The sequence below is a fragment of the Phyllobates terribilis genome, unplaced genomic scaffold, assembly GCF_046119375.1.
Source record: "Phyllobates terribilis strain yellow unplaced genomic scaffold, ASM4611937v1 Scaffold_12__6_contigs__length_324123572, whole genome shotgun sequence".
NCBI lineage: Eukaryota > Metazoa > Chordata > Amphibia > Anura > Dendrobatidae > Phyllobates > Phyllobates terribilis.
This window is the reverse complement of record NW_027362772.1, coordinates 110919533-110932404: the sequence shown is the minus strand read 5'-3', so window position 1 is coordinate 110932404 and position 12872 is coordinate 110919533.

The window sequence follows — 12872 nt, the reverse complement described above, 5'->3', positions numbered from 1 at the left end:
TGATTTTTGCCATTGAAAAACATCATGTTATTCATATACCAGAAATGTTTGAAGCTACTGACTGAATGAAAAGAGCTGGCATCTCACTCTCTTTGAATCTTCTTTATCATGCTAAGAGGAGCAGGAAAAAGCAAAAAATTTCAGAATTGCACCTTGCAATGTGGAGAAATTACTGTTTGTGCATTTACAATATTCATTGATTTTTGCCATTGAAAAACGTCCAGAAATGTTTGAAGCTACTGACTGAATGAAAGGAGCTGGCATCTCACTCTCTTTGAATCTTCTTTATCATGCTAAGAGGAGCAGGAAAAAGCAAAAAATTTCAGAATTGCACCTTGCAATGCGGAGAAATTACTGTTTGTGCATTTACAATATTCATTGATTTTTGCCATTGAAAAACATCATGTTATTCATATACCAGAAATGTTTGAAGCTACTGACTGAATGAAAAGAGCTGGCATCTCACTCTCTTTGAATCTTCTTTATCATGCTAAGAGGAGCAGGAAAAAGCAAAAAATTTCAGAATTGCACCTTGCAATGCGGAGAAATTACTGTTTGTGCATTTACAATATTCATTGATTTTTGCCATTGAAAAACATCATGTTATTCATATACCAGAAATGTTTGAAGCTACTGACTGAATGAAAAGAACTGGCATCTCACTCTCTTTGAATCTTCTTTATCATGCTAAGAGGAGCAGGAAAAAGCAAAAAATTTCAGAATTGCACCTTGCAATGTGGAGAAATTACTGTTTGTGCATTTACAATATTCATTGATTTTTGCCATTGAAAAACGTCCAGAAATGTTTGAAGCTACTGACTGAATGAAAGGAGCTGGCATCTCACTCTCTTTGAATCTTCTTTATCATGCTAAGAGGAGCAGGAAAAAGCAAAAAATTTCAGAATTGCACCTTGCAATTCGGAGAAATTACTGTTTGTGCATTTACAATATTCATTGATTTTTGCCATTGAAAAACATCATGTTATTCATATACCAGAAATGTTTGAAGCTACTGACTGAATGAAAAGAGCTGGCATCTCACTCTCTTTGAATCTTCTTTATCATGCTAAGAGGAGCAGGAAAAAGCAAAAAATTTCATAATTGCACCTTGCAATGTGGAGAAATTACTGTTTGTGCATTTACAATATTCATTGATTTTTGCCATTGAAAAACGTCCAGAAATGTTTGAAGCTACTGACTGAATGAAAGGAGCTGGCATCTCACTCTCTTTGAATCTTCTTTATCATGCTAAGAGGAGCAGGAAAAAGCAAAAAATTTCAGAATTGCACCTTGCAATGCGGAGAAATTACTGTTTGTGCATTTACAATATTCATTGATTTTTGCCATTGAAAAACATCATGTTATTCATATACCAGAAATGTTTGAAGCTACTGACTGAATGAAAAGAGCTGGCATCTCACTCTCTTAGAATCTTATTTATCATGCTAAGAGGAGCAGGAAAAAGCAAAAAATTTCAGAATTGCACCTTGCAATGCGGAGAAATTACTGTTTGTGCATTTACAATATTCATTGATTTTTGCCATTGAAAAACATCATGTTATTCATATACCAGAAATGTTTGAAGCTACTGACTGAATGAAAAGAGCTGGCATCTCACTCTCTTTGAATCTTCTTTATCATGCTAAGAGGAGCAGGAAAAAGCAAAAAATTTCAGAATTGCACCTTGCAATGTGGAGAAATTACTGTTTGTGCATTTACAATATTCATTGATTTTTGCCATTGAAAAACGTCCAGAAATGTTTGAAGCTACTGACTGAATGAAAGGAGCTGGCATCTCACTCTCTTTGAATCTTCTTTATCATGCTAAGAGGAGCAGGAAAAAGCAAAGAATTTCAGAATTGCACCTTGCAATTCGGAGAAATTACTGTTTGTGCATTTACAATATTCATTGATTTTTGCCATTGAAAAACATCATGTTATTCATATACCAGAAATGTTTGAAGCTACTGACTGAATGAAAAGAGCTGGCATCTCACTCTCTTTGAATCTTCTTTATCATGCTAAGAGGAGCAGGAAAAAGCAAAAAATTTCAGGATTGCACCTTGCAATGTGGAGAAATTACTGTTTGTGCATTTACAATATTCATTGATTTTTGCCATTGAAAAACGTCCAGAAATGTTTGAAGCTACTGACTGAATGAAAGGAGCTGGCATCTCACTCTCTTTGAATCTTCTTTATCATGCTAAGAGGAGCAGGAAAAAGCAAAAAATTGCAGTATTGCACCTTGCAATGCGGAGAAATTACTGTTTGTGCATTTACAATATTCATTGATTTTTGCCATTGAAAAACATCATGTTATTCATATACCAGAAATGTTTGAAGCTACTGACTGAATGAAAAGAGCTGGCATCTCACTCTCTTTGAATCTTCTTTATCATGCTAAGAGGAGCAGGAAAAAGCAAAAAATTTCAGAATTGCACCTTGCAATGTGGAGAAATTACTGTTTGTGCATTTACAATATTCATTGATTTTTGCCATTGAAAAACGTCCAGAAATGTTTGAAGCTACTGACTGAATGAAAGGAGCTGGCATCTCACTCTCTTTGAATCTTCTTTATCATGCTAAGAGGAGCAGGAAAAAGCAAAAAATTTCAGAATTGCACCTTGCAATGCGGAGAAATTACTGTTTGTGCATTTACAATATTCATTGATTTTTGCCATTGAAAAACATCATGTTATTCATATACCAGAAATGTTTGAAGCTACTGACTGAATGAAAAGAGCTGGCATCTCACTCTCTTTGAATCTTCTTTATCATGCTAAGAGGAGCAGGAAAAAGCAAAAAATTTCAGAATTGCACCTTGCAATGCGGAGAAATTACTGTTTGTGCATTTACAATATTCATTGATTTTTGCCATTGAAAAACATCATGTTATTCATATACCAGAAATGTTTGAAGCTACTGACTGAATGAAAAGAACTGGCATCTCACTCTCTTTGAATCTTCTTTATCATGCTAAGAGGAGCAGGAAAAAGCAAAAAATTTCAGAATTGCACCTTGCAATGTGGAGAAATTACTGTTTGTGCATTTACAATATTCATTGATTTTTGCCATTGAAAAACGTCCAGAAATGTTTGAAGCTACTGACTGAATGAAAGGAGCTGGCATCTCACTCTCTTTGAATCTTCTTTATCATGCTAAGAGGAGCAGGAAAAAGCAAAAAATTTCAGAATTGCACCTTGCAATTCGGAGAAATTACTGCTTGTGCATTTACAATATTCATTGATTTTTGCCATTGAAAAACATCATGTTATTCATATACCAGAAATGTTTGAAGCTACTGACTGAATGAAAAGAGCTGGCATCTCACTCTCTTTGAATCTTCTTTATCATGCTAAGAGGAGCAGGAAAAAGCAAAAAATTTCATAATTGCACCTTGCAATGTGGAGAAATTACTGTTTGTGCATTTACAATATTCATTGATTTTTGCCATTGAAAAACGTCCAGAAATGTTTGAAGCTACTGACTGAATGAAAGGAGCTGGCATCTCACTCTCTTTGAATCTTCTTTATCATGCTAAGAGGAGCAGGAAAAAGCAAAAAATTTCAGAATTGCACCTTGCAATGCGGAGAAATTACTGTTTGTGCATTTACAATATTCATTGATTTTTGCCATTGAAAAACATCATGTTATTCATATACCAGAAATGTTTGAAGCTACTGACTGAATGAAAAGAGCTGGCATCTCACTCTCTTTGAATCTTATTTATCATGCTAAGAGGAGCAGGAAAAAGCAAAAAATTTCAGAATTGCACCTTGCAATGCGGAGAAATTACTGTTTGTGCATTTACAATATTCATTGATTTTTGCCATTGAAAAACATCATGTTATTCATATACCAGAAATGTTTGAAGCTACTGACTGAATGAAAAGAGCTGGCATCTCACTCTCTTTGAATCTTCTTTATCATGCTAAGAGGAGCAGGAAAAAGCAAAAAATTTCAGAATTGCACCTTGCAATGTGGAGAAATTACTGTTTGTGCATTTACAATATTCATTGATTTTTGCCATTGAAAAACGTCCAGAAATGTTTGAAGCTACTGACTGAATGAAAGGAGCTGGCATCTCACTCTCTTTGAATCTTCTTTATCATGCTAAGAGGAGCAGGAAAAAGCAAAAAATTTCAGAATTGCACCTTGCAATTCGGAGAAATTACTGTTTGTGCATTTACAATATTCATTGATTTTTGCCATTGAAAAACATCATGTTATTCATATACCAGAAATGTTTGAAGCTACTGACTGAATGAAAAGAGCTGGCATCTCACTCTCTTTGAATCTTCTTTATCATGCTAAGAGGAGCAGGAAAAAGCAAAAAATTTCAGGATTGCACCTTGCAATGTGGAGAAATTACTGTTTGTGCATTTACAATATTCATTGATTTTTGCCATTGAAAAACGTCCAGAAATGTTTGAAGCTACTGACTGAATGAAAGGAGCTGGCATCTCACTCTCTTTGAATCTTATTTATCATGCTAAGAGGAGCAGGAAAAAGCAAAAAATTGCAGTATTGCACCTTGCAATGCGGAGAAATTACTGTTTGTGCATTTACAATATTCATTGATTTTTGCCATTGAAAAACATCATGTTATTCATATACCAGAAATGTTTGAAGCTACTGACTGAATGAAAAGAGCTGGCATCTCACTCTCTTTGAATCTTCTTTATCATGCTAAGAGGAGCAGGAAAAAGCAAAAAATTTCAGAATTGCACCTTGCAATGTGGAGAAATTACTGTTTGTGCATTTACAATATTCATTGATTTTTGCCATTGAAAAACGTCCAGAAATGCTTAAAGCTACTGACTGAATGAAAGGAGCTGGCATCTCACTCTCTTTGAATCTTCTTTATCATGCTAAGAGGAGCAGGAAAAAGCAAAAAATTTCAGTATTGCACCTTGCAATGCGGAGAAATTACTGTTTGTGCATTTACAATATTCATTGATTTTTGCCATTGAAAAACATCATGTTATTCATATACCAGAAATGTTTGAAGCTACTGACTGAATGAAAAGAGCTGGCATCTCACTCTCTTTGAATCTTCTTTATCATGCTAAGAGGAGCAGGAAAAAGCAAAAAATTTCAGAATTGCACCTTGCAATGCGGAGAAATTACTGTTTGTGCATTTACAATATTCATTGATTTTTGCCATTGAAAAACATCATGTTATTCATATACCAGAAATGTTTGAAGCTACTGACTGAATGAAAAGAGCTGGCATCTCACTCTCTTTGAATCTTCTTTATCATGCTAAGAGGAGCAGGAAAAAGCAAAAAATTTCAGAATTGCATCTTGCAATGTGGAGATATTACTGTTTGTGCATTTACAATATTAATTGATTTTTGCCATTGAAAAACGTCCAGAAATGTTTGAAGCTACTGACTGAATGAAAGGAGCTGGCATCTCACTCTCTTTGAATCTTCTTTATCATGCTAAGAGGAGCAGGAAAAAGCAAAAAATTTCAGAATTGCACCTTGCAATGCGGAGAAATTACTGTTTGTGCATTTACAATATTCATTGATTTTTGCCATTGAAAAACGTCCAGAAATGTTTGAAGCTACTGACTGAATGAAAGGAGCTGGCATCTCACTCTCTTTGAATCTTCTTTATCATGCTAAGAGGAGCAGGAAAAAGCAAAAAATTTCAGAATTGCACCTTGCAATGCGGAGAAATTACTGTTTGTGCATTTACAATATTCATTGATTTTTGCCATTGAAAAACATCATGTTATTCATATACCAGAAATGTTTGAAGCTACTGACTGAATGAAAAGAGCTGGCATCTCAATCTCTTTGAATCTTCTTTATCATGCTAAGAGGAGCAGGAAAAAGCAAAAAATTTCAGAATTGCACCTTGCAATGTGGAGAAATTACTGTTTGTGCATTTACAATATTCATTGATTTTTGCCATTGAAAAACGTGCAGAAATGTTTGAAGCTACTGACTGAATGAAAGGAGCTGGCATCTCACTCTCTTTGAATCTTCTTTATCATGCTAAGAGGAGCAGGAAAAAGCAAAAAATTTCAGAATTGCACCTTGCAATGCGGAGAAATTACTGTTTGTGCATTTACAATATTCATTGATTTTTGCCATTGAAAAACATCATGTTATTCATATACCAGAAATGTTTGAAGCCACTGACTGAATGAAAAGAGCTGGCATCTCACTCTCTTTGAATCTTCTTTATCATGCTAAGAGGAGCAGGAAAAAGCAAAAAATTTCAGAATTGCACCTTGCAATGTGGAGAAATTACTGTTTGTGCATTTACAATATTCATTGATTTTTGCCATTGAAAAACGTCCAGAAATGTTTAAAGCTACTGACTGAATGAAAGGAGCTGGCATCTCACTCTCTTTGAATCTTCTTTATCATGCTAAGAGGAGCAGGAAAAAGCAAAAAATTACAGAAATGCACCTTGCAATGTGGAGAAATTACTGTTTGTGCATTTACAATATTCATTGATTTTTGCCATTGAAAAACATCATGTTATTCATATACCAGAAATGTTTGAAGCTACTGACTGAATGAAAAGAGCTGGCATCTCACTCTCTTTGAATCTTCTTTATCATGCTAAGAGGAGCAGGAAAAAGCAAAAAATTTCAGAATTGCACCTTGCAATGTGGAGAAATTACTGTTTGTGCATTTACAATATTCATTGATTTTTGCCATTGAAAAACGTCCAGAAATGTTTGAAGCTACTGACTGAATGAAAGGAGCTGGCATCTCACTCTCTTTGAATCTTCTTTATCATGCTAAGAGGAGCAGGAAAAAGCAAAAAATTTCAGAATTGCACCTTGCAATGCGGAGAAATCACTGTTTGTGCATTTACAATATTCATTGATTTTTGCCATTGAAAAACATCATGTTATTCATATACCAGAAATGTTTGAAGCTACTGACTGAATGAAAAGAGCTGGCATCTCACTCTCTTTGAATCTTCTTTATCATGCTAAGAGGAGCAGGAAAAAGCAAAAAATTTCAGAATTGTACCTTGCAATGTGGAGAAATTACTGTTTGTGCATTTACAATATTCATTGATTTTTGCCATTGAAAAACGTCCAGAAATGTTTAAAGCTACTGACTGAATGAAAGGAGCTGGCATCTCACTCTCTTTGAATCTTCTTTATCATGCTAAGAGGAGCAGGAAAAAGCAAAAAATTTCAGAATTGCACCTTGCAATGCGGAGAAATTACTGTTTGTGCATTTACAATATTCATTGATTTTTGCCATTGAAAAACATCATGTTATTCATATACCAAAAATGTTTGAAGCTACTGACTGAATGAAAAAAGCTGGCATCTCACTCTCTTTGACTATTCTTTATCATGCTAAGAGGAGCAGGAAAAAGCAAAAAATTTCAGAATTGCACCTTGCAATGTGGAGAAATTACTGTTTGTGCATTTACAATATTCATTGATTTTTGCCATTGAAAAACGTCCAGAAATGTTTGAAGCTACTGACTGAATGAAAGGAGCTGGCATCTCACTCTCTTTGAATCTTCTTTATCATGCTAAGAGGAGCAGGAAAAAGCAAAAAATTTCAGAATTGCACCTTGCAATGCGGAGAAATTACTGTTTGTGCATTTACAATATTCATTGATTTTTGCCATTGAAAAACATCATGTTATTCATATACCAGAAATGTTTGAAGCTACTGACTGAATGAAAAGAGCTGGCATCTCACTCTCTTTGAATCTTCTTTATCATGCTAAAAGGAGCAGGAAAAAGCAAAAACTTTCAGAATTGCACCTTGCAATGTGGAGAAATTACTGTTTGTGCATTTACAATATTCATTGATTTTTGCCATTGAAAAACGTCCAGAAATGTTTGAAGCTACTGACTGAATGAAAGGAGCTGGCATCTCACTCTCTTTGACTCTTCTTTATCATGCTAAGAGGAGCAGGAAAAAGCAAAAAATTTCAGAATTGCACCTTGCAATGCGGAGAAATTACTGTTTGTGCATTTACAATATTCATTGATTTTTGCCATTGAAAAACATCATGTTATTCATATACCAGAAATGTTTGAAGTTACTGACTGAATGAAAAGAGCTGGCATCTCACTCTCTTTGAATCTTCTTTATCATGCTAAGAGGAGCAGGAAAAAGCCAAAAATTTCAGAATTGCACCTTGCAATGTGGAGAAATTACTGTTTGTGCATTTACAATATTCATTGATTTTTGCCATTGAAAAACGTGCAGAAATGTTTGAAGCTACTGACTGAATGAAAGGAGCTGGCATCTCACTCTCTTTGAACCTTCTTTATCATGCTAAGAGGAGCAGGAAAAAGCAAAAAATTTCAGAATTGCACCTTGCAATGCGGAGAAATTACTGTTTGTGCATTTACAATATTCATTGATTTTTGCCATTGAAAAACATCATGTTATTCATATACCAGAAATGTTTGAAGCTACTGACTGAATGAAAAGAGCTGGCATCTCACTCTCTTTGAATCTTCTTTATCATGCTAAGAGGAGCAGGAAAAAGCCAAAAATTTCAGAATTGCACCTTGCAATGTGGAGAAATTACTGTTTGTGCATTTACAATATTCATTGATTTTTGCCATTGAAAAACGTGCAGAAATGTTTGAAGCTACTGACTGAATGAAAGGAGCTGGCATCTCACTCTCTTTGAATCTTCTTTATCATGCTAAGAGGAGCAGGAAAAAGCAAAAAATTTCAGAATTGCACCTTGCAATGCGGAGAAATTACTGTTTGTGCATTTACAATATTCATTGATTTTTGCCATTGAAAAACATCATGTTATTCATATACCAGAAATGTTTGAAGTTACTGACTGAATGAAAAGAGCTGGCATCTCACTCTCTTTGAATCTTCTTTATCATGCTAAGAGGAGCAGGAAAAAGCCAAAAATTTCAGAATTGCACCTTGCAATGTGGAGAAATTACTGTTTGTGCATTTACAATATTCATTGATTTTTGCCATTGAAAAACGTGCAGAAATGTTTGAAGCTACTGACTGAATGAAAGGAGCTGGCATCTCACTCTCTTTGAATCTTCTTTATCATGCTAAGAGGAGCAGGAAAAAGCAAAAAATTTCAGAATTGCACCTTGCAATGCGGAGAAATTACTGTTTGTGCATTTACAATATTCATTGATTTTTGCCATTGAAAAACATCATGTTATTCATATACCAGAAATGTTTGAAGCTACTGACTGAATGAAAAGAGCTGGCATCTCACTCTCTTTGAATCTTCTTTATCATGCTAAGAGGAGCAGGAAAAAGCAAAAAATTTCAGAATTGCACCTTGCAATGTGGAGAAATTACTGTTTGTGCATTTACAATATTCATTGATTTTTGCCATTGAAAAACGTCCAGAAATGTTTGAAGCTACTGACTGAATGAAAGGAGCTGGCATCTCACTCTCTTTGTATCTTCTTTATCATGCTAAGAGGAGCAGGAAAAAGCAAAAAATTTCAGAATTGCACCTTGCAATGCGGAGAAATTACTGTTTGTGCATTTACAATATTCATTGATTTTTGCCATTGAAAAACATCATGTTATTCATATACCAGAAATGTTTGAAGCTACTGACTGAATGAAAAGAGCTGGCATCTCACTCTCTTTGAATCTTCTTTATCATGCTAAGAGGAGCAGGAAAAAACAAAAAATTTCAGAATTGCACCTTGCAATGCGGAGAAATTACTGTTTGTGCATTTACAATATTCATTGATTTTTGCCATTGAAAAACATCATGTTATTCATATACCAGAAATGTTTGAAGCTACTGACTGAATGAAAAGAGCTGGCATCTCACTCTCTTTGAATCTTCTTTATCATGCTAAGAGGAGCAGGAAAAAGCAAAAAATTTCAGAATTGCACCTTGCAATGCGGAGAAATTACTGTTTGTGCATTTACAATATTCATTGATTTTTGCCATTGAAAAACATCATGTTATTCATATACCAGAAATGTTTGAAGCTACTGACTGAATGAAAAGAGCTGGCATCTCACTCTCTTTGAATCTTCTTTATCATGCTAAGAGGAGCAGGAAAAAGCAAAAAATTTCAGAATTGCACCATGCAATGTGGAGAAATTACTGTTTGTGCATTTACAATATTCATTAATTTTTGCCATTGAAAAACGTCCAGAAATGTTTGAAGCTACTGACTGAATGAAAGGAGCTGGCATCTCACTCTCTTTGAATCTTCTTTATCATGCTAAGAGGAGCAGGAAAAAGCAAAAAATTTCAGAATTGCACCATGCAATTCGGAGAAATTACTGTTTGTGCATTTACAATATTCATTGATTTTTGCCATTGAAAAACATCATGTTATTCATATACCAGAAATGTTTGAAGCTACTGACTGAATGAAAAGAGCTGGCATCTCACTCTCTTTGAATCTTCTTTATCATGCTAAGAGGAACAGGAAAAAGCAAAAAATTTCAGAATTGCACCTTGCAATGTGGAGAAATTACTGTTTGTGCATTTACAATATTCATTGATTTTTGCCATTGAAAAACGTCCAGAAATGTTTGAAGCTACTGACTGAATGAAAGGAGCTGGCATCTCACTCTCTTTGAATGTTCTTTATCATGCTAAGAGGAGCAGGAAAAAGCAAAAAATTTCAGTATTGCACCTTGCAATGCGGAGAAATTACTGTTTGTGCATTTACAATATTCATTGATTTTTGCCATTGAAAAACATCATGTTATTCATATACCAGAAATGTTTGAAGCTACTGACTGAATGAAAAGAGCTGGCATCTCACTCTCTTTGAATCTTCTTTATCATGCTAAGAGGAGCAGGAAAAAGCAAAAAATTTTAGAATTGCACCTTGCAATGCGGAGAAATTACTGTTTGTGCATTTACAATATTCATTGATTTTTGCCATTGAAAAACATCATGTTATTCATATACCAGAAATGTTTGAAGCTACTGACTGAATGAAAAGAGCTGGCATCTCACTCTCTTTGAATCTTCTTCATCATGCTAAGAGGAGCAGGAAAAAGCAAAAAATTTCAGAATTGCACCTTGCAATGTGGAGAAATTACTGTTTGTGCATTTACAATATTCATTAATTTTTGCCATTGAAAAACGTCCAGAAATGTTTGAAGCTACTGACTGAATGAAAGGAGCTGGCATCTCACTCTCTTTGAATCTTCTTTATCATGCTAAGAGGAGCAGGAAAAAGCAAAAAATTTCAGAATTGCACCATGCAATTCGGAGAAATTACTGTTTGTGCATTTACAATATTCATTGATTTTTGCCATTGAAAAACATCATGTTATTCATATACCAGAAATATTTGAAGCTACTGACTGAATGAAAAGTGCTGGCATCTCACTCTCTTTGAATCTTCTTTATCATGCTAAGAGGAACAGGAAAAAGCAAAAAATTTCAGAATTGCACCTTGCAATTTGGAGAAATTACTGTTTGTGCATTTACAATATTCATTGATTTTTGCCATTGAAAAACGTCCAGAAATGTTTGAAGCTACTGACTGAATGAAAGGAGCTGGCATCTCACTCTCTATGAATCTTCTTTATCATGCTAAGAGGAGCAGGAAAAAGCAAAAAATTTCAGTATTGCACCTTGCAATGCGGAGAAATTACTGTTTGTGCATTTACAATATTCATTGATTTTTGCCATTGAAAAACATCATGTTATTCATATACCAGAAATGTTTGAAGCTACTGACTGAATGAAAAGAGCTGGCATCTCACTCTCTTTGAATCTTCTTTATCATGCTAAGAGGAGCAGGAAAAAGCAAAAAATTTCAGAATTGCACCTTGCAATGCGGAGAAATTACTGTTTGTGCATTTACAATATTCATTGATTTTTGCCATTGAAAAACATCATGTTATTCATATACCAGAAATGTTTGAAGCTACTGACTGAATGAAAAGAGCTGGCATCTCACTCTCTTTGAATCTTCTTTATCATGCTAAGAGGAGCAGGAAAAAGCAAAAAATTTCAGAATTGCACCTTGCAATGTGGAGAAACTACTGTTTGTGCATTTACAATATTCATTGATTTTTGCCATTGAAAAACGTCCAGAAATGTTTAAAGCTACTGACTGAATGAAAGGAGCTGGCATCTCACTCTCTTTGAATCTTCTTTATCATGCTAAGAGGAGCAGGAAAAAGCAAAAAATTTCAGAATTGCACCTTGCAATGCGGAGAAATTACTGTTTGTGCATTTACAATATTCATTGATTTTTGCCATTGAAAAACATCATGTTATTCATATACCAAAAATGTTTGAAGCTACTGACTGAATGAAAAGAGCTGGCATCTCACTCTCTTTGAATCTTCTTTATCATGCTAAGAGGAGCAGGAAAAAGCCAAAAATTTCAGAATTGCACCTTGCAATGTGGAGAAATTACTGTTTGTGCATTTACAATATTCATTGATTTTTGCCATTGAAAAATGTGCAGAAATGTTTGAAGCTACTGACTGAATGAAAGGAGCTGGCATCTCACTCTCTTTGAATCTTCTTTATCATGCTAAGAGGAGCAGGAAAAAGCAAAAAATTTCAGAATTGCACCTTGCAATGCGGAGAAATTACTGTTTGTGCATTTACAATATTCATTGATTTTTGCCATTGAAAAACATCCTGTTATTCATATACCAGAAATGTTTGAAGCTACTGACTGAATGAAAAGAGCTGGCATCTCACTCTCTTTGAATCTTCTTTATCATGCTAAGAGGAGCAGGAAAAAGCAAAAAATTTCAGAATTGCACCTTGCAATGCGGAGAAATTACTGTTTGTGCATTTACAATATTCATTGATTTTTGCCATTGAAAAACGTCCAGAAATGTTTGAAGCTACTGACTGAATGAAAGGAGCTGGCATCTCACTCTCTTTGTATCTTCTTTATCATGCTAAGAGGAGCA